Source organism: Helianthus annuus, chromosome 4 (genome assembly GCF_002127325.2).
Source record: "Helianthus annuus cultivar XRQ/B chromosome 4, HanXRQr2.0-SUNRISE, whole genome shotgun sequence".
Taxonomy (NCBI): Eukaryota; Viridiplantae; Streptophyta; class Magnoliopsida; order Asterales; family Asteraceae; genus Helianthus; species Helianthus annuus.
The window spans coordinates 135,721,750-135,731,769 of record NC_035436.2 but is presented as its reverse complement, the minus strand read 5'-3'; the positions used below and the strand labels follow the sequence as shown (position 1 = coordinate 135,731,769).

Sequence of the window (10,020 nt, the reverse complement as noted above, 5' to 3'; positions counted from 1 at the left end):
TCTAATGGATGTGAATTTAGGAAAAAAGAAGGCGACGTTTGCATGTTCTATGACCAAGAAGATCTGAACCAAAGCACTGCAGCCTCTGGATTCGACTCGAAAGACTTCTGTTGATTTATGTTTTAAATGAATCACCTGTTAGCTGATTATGGTCGCTCTCGCACCTGATCCGTCGCGTTTATTGTTGTTTCGAATAAGGTAGGTTCATGTTGTAGTCCGTTCGTTTTAAAAGTGTACGGACATGTTTGCTGAATTCGGTTCGGTTTTAAAACCGGTTTTAACTGGTTTTTTAAATCAGTTTGGTTTTTGAAGGGGTACAAATGTCGCGAAGAAGAACCGCGCTATAACCACCAGGTCTGGTTGAGCCCGAACCGGTTTTCAAAACATTGGTTTCAATAGTTTTTACCGGTTTCGATCCGAGAACCCGTTTTTTTTGTACATGTCTAGCTACATTTAGCTTTTCACTTTAGATTTGTTTATTTGTAAACCGCTTTATGTCCGTTTTCTTAATCTATAGTTTTCTTTTTAAACACCGGTCAAGTTAGTTTGGACGGCCCTCGAACCTCTTTTTTGTCCATTCTTTGATTTATATGATTGGTAAATTTATGTTATATAATAATATAACTTAATTTGTAATAAACCACTTTAGGAGGTTGTATGTATCAGATGGTTTTGATGTTTAGGGGAGTTTCAGTTGGTTTTGATGTTTCTTTTGCTCTAGCCGTTTTCAGTTGTAATCTAACCATTCATTTTGCTTTTACAATTGTCAACTACTAAACCTGTCAAGTGTCATATACTAGCCCTTTTACTGTTTCCTTTACCTTTTACTGTTTGTCCTTTTCACTGCAGAGTTGTTTTCACAGCTGTAATACATGGTCAAGCATTGGAACTCTACAACTTTTCCCATGCTTTTTGATATTGGAACTGACATCTCCAACAACACAAGTAACCTTCCTTTTAGCATCATATGAAGTTGATATGTTTTGTATTTTCTTCTTGTAGTTTGATTACTTTCTTTTTCAAATTATCAAGTTAACTTTCTGTTAACCATCTATTGTTATTTTACTTAGTTATGATTCTGACTTAACCGACCCGTTTCTGTTTGAATAACCACAATATTGACTTGACTGATGGTTTTTTAATTTTTATATGAAGGTGATGAGTCAAAAAATGGCTATTTCAAAAAGTTGGAGAATGCTAAAGAGAGGTTGCTTCTTTTCAAGGCATACAAGATACATGTTATTGGCGGTGCCTCCAATTAAAAGTTATAAAAAAACATTATCATGAAAGATCCTCAGAAACAAATTAACAAATCGTTGTAATTATTGTTACAAATTTATAACGTTTATTTTTTATCGAGTAATGTTTATCGTTGTAATTTTGTTAACTAATTTATGATGTTCAGCATATTGCACTTTATATTTGTATCGATTAATGATTTATGGTTAAAGCATTATATTTGATTTGATGAAAAGATTAATAAACTAACAGCTAAAAAAATTAATAAAAGTATATCACTAAAGAACCGATAAATTAATAGTAAAACAAGTTCCAACATATCACGAAAATCAAACCAGTGGCTACGTTTTGAAGATTTTAATCATAGTTAAAAGCATCAACAGTCTGGTCAGTCGCTACGTTTTGAAGATTATTAAATCGACAAGCCAAATGTTTGAAGAAAGAAAATGACCGCGAAACCAAAATGACCGCGAAACCAAACCGAAGATTGGTTTTGGCGGTTTTATGATTTGAAACTGAACCGTGATCACCTCTACAATATATCACGAAACGACTCATAAACTAACGGTAAGCGAGTATCCTATTGTAAATCGCCTCCGCCGCCGCATCGCGCGGGTAGAAATCTAGTAAATATATATATATATATATATATATATATATGTATATATATATATATATATATATATGTAACACCTGAGGAAAATCCGCAGCAATCCTGAATTGCCACTTCACTCTCTCGTACTTACTTGTCAAATTTCGGGACGAAATTTCCTTCAAGTTGGGGATGATGTGACAACCCGAATTTCCGAGGACCCAAGATCCTTCGACTGGAGATCTTTCGACTGGAGTGCCAGTCTTTCGAATATCCTTCGACCTTAGGATATATGACCTTTCGAGATAAGACCTTTCGACCGAGTTCTAGTCTTTCGACCTGAGGCTTAATCCTTCGGCCCACTTGTTGTAAACTGAATCCTGGCCCAACTATTACACTTAAACATGATCACCGGCCCACTAATTGTTTGTTCGGCATTATAACTGGAAAGTGACATCCCTATATCACACAATATACTACATAGCAAACCCTACTTCTCATCTTCTACGTACGGCTGCAGACCCCCCCCCCATCTGCAATATCATCTTAATCGATCAAGACATCCAGTTAGTAAGTTCAATTCATGTTTGTTTAATGCTCAAACTGCTTGATTGTGATATGATGCATATGTAAATAATTATTAATCTTGTGAGATAAACTGTTATGCTAGTAATTCTTTGTTGATGTTTATGACTAGTGATGCATGATCGATGATGGATATACTTTGTTATGATCTGATTGGAACATGAACATGTGAGTTAATTCTAGGAAAGATAAGGTTGATCTCTAGGTAGTGATTAGGGTTATATGTGTGCATGATAAACCGGTGATGCGAAACTAGACAGTTGCTCACGGTATCAAATCGATAATGTAGGATTCATGCTGAAGTGGTAATTATCATGTGCTGATTGACTGTTATTGTTGATTGATGGAACGATTATACGAAGTATTGAATGATTACGTATTACTGTTTTGGTAAACACATCGATGATTTGATGCAAGAGTCTTTGTGATGCTTGATCATGTAACTGTAAGCGATGATTAGGGCTGTGATAGGGTGTAACTGTTGATCGAATGATAATTGCTGAATCGTATGTTTAGGGTTCTTGGAACCGAAAGATAACTGTGTTTGTCGAAAACTAACTGTGTTTGTCGAAAGATGACTGTTGTTGTCGAAAGATAACTTGTGGTCGAAAGATAAGTGTAACTGAAAGATAAGGATTGTATCGAAAGATAACTGTGGTGAACCGAAAGATAACACTTTGCCGAAAGATACCTGTTGACCGAAAGATACTAAGGAGTTATGAACATACTTTGAATAATGGAATTTGTGCTTGGTTAATTGGTATGCCATGCTTAGTGATGGATGTTAACACTTGTATTCGTGTACACTAGCTGATGACTAAATGTGAAATGATACGTGTTGTGCTTGTATGCAACTGATTGTTATGTGTAACTGTCATAGGGCTTGGTAAATCACTGTTGTGAAACGAGTAAATAATTCTACCGAGCAAACCAAGGTGAGTTCACTACATTCGAGCATGCGTCCCAGTGGTTGGGGACAGTCAGTGGGTATCCCATGGGGGGGATGAGTCTTTGGGTAAAAACGAGTATATTGGTTAATATTCTCACCTATCATCTTTTGTAAGTCCCTCATCGGGTATTAGTTAGTAGCGCTACTTAGGTTTGGCACCCTCACCCCGTGCCTGTAGAGGACGGAGGTGAACTAATGACCCAGTCTGGCCCAGTACTAGATAGGAGTACGTGGGAAGGGCAGTCGTGTATTTCAGGAGCCGTCATTGTTCGGAAATGAGATATTAACAATATTACTTGCATTGGTTATTGAACTGTTTTGCATACAACGGGTAACAAACGTTTTCTAAAACTGAGAACTCGCCAGCTTTGTCTGATACACGTGTTACATGCTCGCAGGACGTTAGGCATCTTGGTATTGGGAAGCTTGCTATCTGGGAGTGCTGGAGTGGTCACGGATCGAGGCTCTTGGATTAAATTACATTTGATACATTGGTTTTAAGCGTTACTATGAAACAATTGCTAAACAACTTATTACATGCTTCCGCTACCCAACTTTTGAGAATTAATATTATGTTGATAACTTATTCTGGTAAAATAATGTCATGACTTATTTAAATATTTATCATTGGTTCAATGTGATTGGTGGCTCGAACTCTGATGCGTAACACGTCTCGCGGGGTTTCCGCAGGTGAAATTTTTGGGGGTGTTACAGTTGGTATCAGAGCCACTGGTTATAGTGAACTAGGTTTTAAAACGTTTTATAAAACCAGACTATAACCGAACAACTTCGAAAATCGATCATGACACTCAGCTCCAGATTGCAAGGTTCGTTTCTCTCTCACTTTATACATTACTTGTTTAACAGCCACACACTCACAACGTATATGAACTGAAACAATTAGCACCATAGTGACTTGATAGCGTGACCCCACACATCGACTCATGCGAGCCATAGACCTGTGATATCATCTGTTGTGTTGTTTGAACGGGGGAAACTTTGAGCGCGAGCTAAGAAGCACTGAGATAAGCATGCAAATTGCCTTATTATTATGGGTGCACACTTAATAATAACGCGGGGTGCATGCAAGTCCCAGTGAGACTAATCGAGCGTGAGGAGGGTTCTGCCCTACTATGTGTGAACTTGGTAGTACGTAAATATCAGTATAATACTTGACTCTCATCTCGTTTCGACCTCTAAATCGGTTTATTCCCAACTATAGAAACATGAGTGGACGAGGACACGGACGTGGCAACATCACCATGACTCAGGCTGAGTTGACCGACCTAATCAACACCCGCGTGGCTGAGGCTTTAGCAGCCTATCAAGCTGGTACGGAATGTACCAAGCATCCTTACCCCCATATTGTGTATACGGCTTTTCACTTCCATAATGCGAGTCCCTGCGAGGCTATTCACTTATAATGTGTACACGGCTTTTCACTTCTATTATTTGATTAATGTGACACACAACAGCCTATAGGAGGCATAGCAGTGAGTGACTCTTACATGAACACAAACTATTTGAAACACGAACTTTTCACTTCTCATCAAACATTTACGAACCTCGATGTTAACAAACATTGCCTGAACACCCATCAGAACGCCTAGCAAACTGTGTAGAATGCTAGGTGCTTGTGCGAACGTCCCTGAGTTGGATGTGGTAGCGTCGAATGAATGGTTATTACCTTCCTCACTTATCTTCATTTGTTTGGACCCAACACACTAACGCTCTAAACCTCGAAGTGCGATCACTTTTGCAACACTCTTGAAACACACTGGGAATAATTCGAATCACTTGCTGGAATGATGGACAAAAGGATGAGTGTAGTATCCTACCGACTTCAGTATTTGGACGACCCCGATTACCAGCAACGAACACCAGCGAACCGACTTCAATCTAAGTTTTTAACACTGGACAGCGACTCGTGGGGGTCAACTGTTACAAACCAATCTGGACTTTAGCAATGACAACAGATCTTAGTGTGGGATGTGTAAATTCCAACACAACGAGTAGTACCTTGGAACTCGGCACGAAGTGTGAAGAGAGGGACATTGTGGTGAAAGAACGTGGCGTTCGGCTTCAAGCACCAACATTAGAGCAACAATATTCGTGACACCCAGGTACTTGTAATAGTAGCCTACTGTAAGGGAAATGAAGGTGCCTTCGGCATGCATTGGACGTTGGTAATTCAAAACGACCACAACCAAGGGAGCGATGACGGTACGGGAGGAATCCGCGTGATTGTAACAATTACACCGGTAGTGGTGCTCACGGAAGGGAAGTTAGGATTGATGTGAGCAACGATAGGACAATAACAACATGGTGGTTTGGATGGGTAGAAAATCGTTTCGCCCTAATTCTGTTTAACCCTGATAATTCGCAAAACCAAACATGTTATGGAACCGGCTGATGGCAAGTCACTGCGACCTCACATGTTAGTTGGGACACAAACTCGACCCTACGGGAGACAGGCACGCGACACCGGTCTCACTCCTACTATCCTGGGTGGTTACGAGATAGTAGTCAGTAATGGTTCATTAACTAGACAAATCACTCGGACGCACCCTGTGTGAAGAAATTTAGCGTCACTTTATACATTGAAGTACCAGAGTGGTGAGAAGATTTGCATCGTGTCGGTAACGACAGCCCAGAAAGCGTCTATGAAGGGATGACCTCACTGTAGTAGCAACTAACTCTAATAATCAGACAAAGGGCGATAAGAACGAGGATCTATCAATTGTCGTGACTAATCTCAATGTACAACTCGAAGAACTTTTAGACATATCACCACAATTATTAGTCAGAAACTCGTTGATCTCACGATCAGAGGAAGCTCCGAATACTCGTACTCTTACTGTCTTGCATCAGGATGGGTGCAAGAGCAGTATAAGCCACTATGAGAACTGTTCGGCAAGAAGGTCGTCAGACCTAGTCTTCGCGTTGGAAAGCCCCAGATATGTCCGGGAAGATGAGCCTTTTGGTGCGTGTACTGATTATCGGGAACTCATCAAGGTGACAGTCAAGGAACCGTTTTCTATGACCGTGTATTGACGACCCATCGACTAGTTGCAAGGAACGAGCTTTATCAGATGAAAGTCCAGGGGGAAAAGATTATTAAAGCGACACATCCGACGCAATTCAGCCATGCGACTTTGTACCCCATGACCTTTGGGGTGGTCATCACACCCGCAGCTTTACGTATCATGTGAACCAACCATGTTATTCGATGACGTTCCGAATCTTTCCCCAAGAGAAAAAGAACATCACAGGCATTCTTGCATTTTATTAGGAGAGCCCCTGAGGGAGGAGCCATACCGCACGAAGTCTCGATGAATGTAACTTCTGGGTTCGAGAGGCGTCTTGGGTGGGCCATATAATCAATGAAGCAGAGATGCATGTGGATCTCGCTAAGACCCGTTTTGGTTGGAAACTGATCGACACTGAAGAATTCCCCGAGGCTACAACGATTACCTGGTTCCGCTTGATATTACCGCAGATTAATCGTAAGGATTCCGGAAACCACCAAAACTTAGACCTCTCTAGTACAGCCGAGTGATGTGATTACGAAGGACAGAACAGGAGGACGCCTTTCCAACTTTCGAATCTTAACTCTGCAAGACGCTGAGCATCGTTTCACCCGAGGGTGTGGGTAATACAGTGGTATATCATCATGTTTGAATCGGAGTCCCAGTTACACGCCGACGCAACACAAGAAAGTGACGACTTACGTAATGGAGTTACGAAGAAGAACAGCACGACACACAACCGGTGGTAGAAATCGTGGCCTTAGGATTCACTTGGAGGCATTACTTAGGCGGTACCGAACGCGTTACTTAGACCGATCACAAGGGCCTCCCGTGTACCCTGACCACGAAAGAAGCTTTATCAGTTGATGAGAACACTGGATGGAACTTTTGGATGATTACGACCGTGAGACCTGAACGTGCACGACCTTGCAGTTCGCTATCCACTCTGACACACCTGACCAGACTCACCTTGTTCGAAGTGAAGACCTGTTGGAAGAGAATTCACAAGATGGGTTCATGCAAGGCATGGGGAAGCAACTATTGGCAGGGCGGACGAAATTCGCTATCTCATGGAACAAATGTGGATCCCACTATACAGCAACCGTATGGAACTCATACTGAGCGAAGCACACCGACTCCGATGTTCCGGTAGTCTGGACTTGATAGGGGACATTAGGATTTTAAGTCTCGTATGAATAACCGGGCATGAAGGCCCCATAACACTACATATGAACGATGTTGGACATGTGCGAAAGTCAAGGTGGAACACCGGAAACCTACTTGTTTGACAGTAACCAGAAACACCCATATGGAAACGAGAACGAACACCATAAAATTGTCATCGGTTTACTTAAAACTCAGAACGGAACCGATATCACCTGGTGATCGTATATTGCCTCACGAAACCAGCACACTCTCTTACAATCAAGAAAACTAGCGAGTCTTCACAAGCTGTGAATGTTCTTCTGAGAGAGGCGGCCTCATGCACGAGGTGCCAACTTCTGTTACTTCTGATATTGGAGCTATACCTGATTTATGACAGGCAATACACGATACCCTCGGCTTACGTCTAGGCATGGACGTTTCGCATCACCGTGGGGCAAACGATCAGAGTAAACGAACCATCCTTGCACACGAGGACATGCTGTGAGTAGTACTGGAAGGACGCTCATCTTTGGGTGGGTGATAACCTAATCACAGGTCTAGGACTTGAGCTCAAAACTCTTGAAGATTGATTAGATCGGAAATTGTTTGATGGCAACGCGTAGCTGCTAGGAAGACTGATAAGCTTAAGAAACTCTGGGAGTTTGTTGTGGACGAACATGTCATAATCGAAAGTATCACCTAGGAGGGTGCGGTACGTTATAGTAAACATGGTAATCTTAGCTTTCGACGCGTGGGAACATTCGAACTACTAGAATGCAACGGTGGCATGGCTCACAAACCCGGACTAATTGATGGAGTGGGATAACTGTTGTAATGGTATGTACGCCATGGATGTAAGACCGTGTTGTCTGATGAAACCCTTATGATACCCTTGTCGGAATATGAAGTCATCAGAACAGTTGTATTTATCAGGGAACCTATCGAAAACACGGACTAAGGAGTCAAGGTTCGCTAGCATAAGTTGTATGACAATTGTGTGGATTTGTTAAACTTCAATATGTGGACTGGAGTTTACATAGGAATGTAAGAATCTGTTGAAACTTTAATATCCTCAATGGTTCAAGAGGTTGAACCAACCATGGTTATCACTGGTGAATTTCGGGACGAAATTCCTCTTCAAGTTGGGGATGATGTAACACCTGAGGAAAATCCGCAGCAATCCTGAATTGCCACTTCACTCTCTCGTACTTACTTGTCAAATTTCGGGACGAAATTTCCTTCAAGTTGGGGATGATGTGACAACCCGAATTTCCGAGGACCCAAGATCCTTCGACTGGAGATCTTTCGACTGGAGTGCCAGTCTTTCGAATATCCTTCGACCTTAGGATATATGACCTTTCGAGATAAGACCTTTCGACCGAGTTCTAGTCTTTCGACCTGAGGCTTAATCCTTCGGCCCACTTGTTGTAAACTGAATCCTGGCCCAACTATTACACTTAAACATGATCACCGGCCCACTAATTGTTTGTTCGGCATTATAACTGGAAAGTGACATCCCTATATCACACAATATACTACATAGCAAACCCTACTTCTCATCTTCTACGTACGGCTGCAGACCCCCCCCCATCTGCAATATCATCTTAATCGATCAAGACATCCAGTTAGTAAGTTCAATTCATGTTTGTTTAATGCTCAAACTGCTTGATTGTGATATGATGCATATGTAAATAATTATTAATCTTGTGAGATAAACTGTTATGCTAGTAATTCTTTGTTGATGTTTATGACTAGTGATGCATGATCGATGATGGATATACTTTGTTATGATCTGATTGGAACATGAACATGTGAGTTAATTCTAGGAAAGATAAGGTTGATCTCTAGGTAGTGATTAGGGTTATATGTGTGCATGATAAACCGGTGATGCGAAACTAGACAGTTGCTCACGGTATCAAATCGATAATGTAGGATTCATGCTGAAGTGGTAATTATCATGTGCTGATTGACTGTTATTGTTGATTGATGGAACGATTATACGAAGTATTGAATGATTACGTATTACTGTTTTGGTAAACACATCGATGATTTGATGCAAGAGTCTTTGTGATGCTTGATCATGTAACTGTAAGCGATGATTAGGGCTGTGATAGGGTGTAACTGTTGATCGAATGATAATTGCTGAATCGTATGTTTAGGGTTCTTGGAACCGAAAGATAACTGTGTTTGTCGAAAACTAACTGTGTTTGTCGAAAGATGACTGTTGTTGTCGAAAGATAACTTGTGGTCGAAAGATAAGTGTAACTGAAAGATAAGGATTGTATCGAAAGATAACTGTGGTGAACCGAAAGATAACACTTTGCCGAAAGATACCTGTTGACCGAAAGATACTAAGGAGTTATGAACATACTTTGAATAATGGAATTTGTGCTTGGTTAATTGGTATGCCATGCTTAGTGATGGATGTTAACACTTGTATTCGTGTACACTAGCTGATGACTAAATGTGAAATGATACGT

General features: G+C 40.9%; 1 long non-coding RNA gene across 1 annotated transcript; it reads left to right on the top strand.

The window, feature by feature from the left end:
* The first annotated feature begins 767 nt into the window (after positions 1 to 767).
* LOC110934855 lies at positions 768 to 1,388 on the top strand. The gene is made up of 2 exons (XR_002588683.2): positions 768 to 945; positions 1,156 to 1,388. It is a non-coding gene; the product is annotated as an uncharacterized LOC110934855 (long non-coding RNA).
* Positions 1,389 to 10,020: the final 8,632 nt, after the last annotated feature.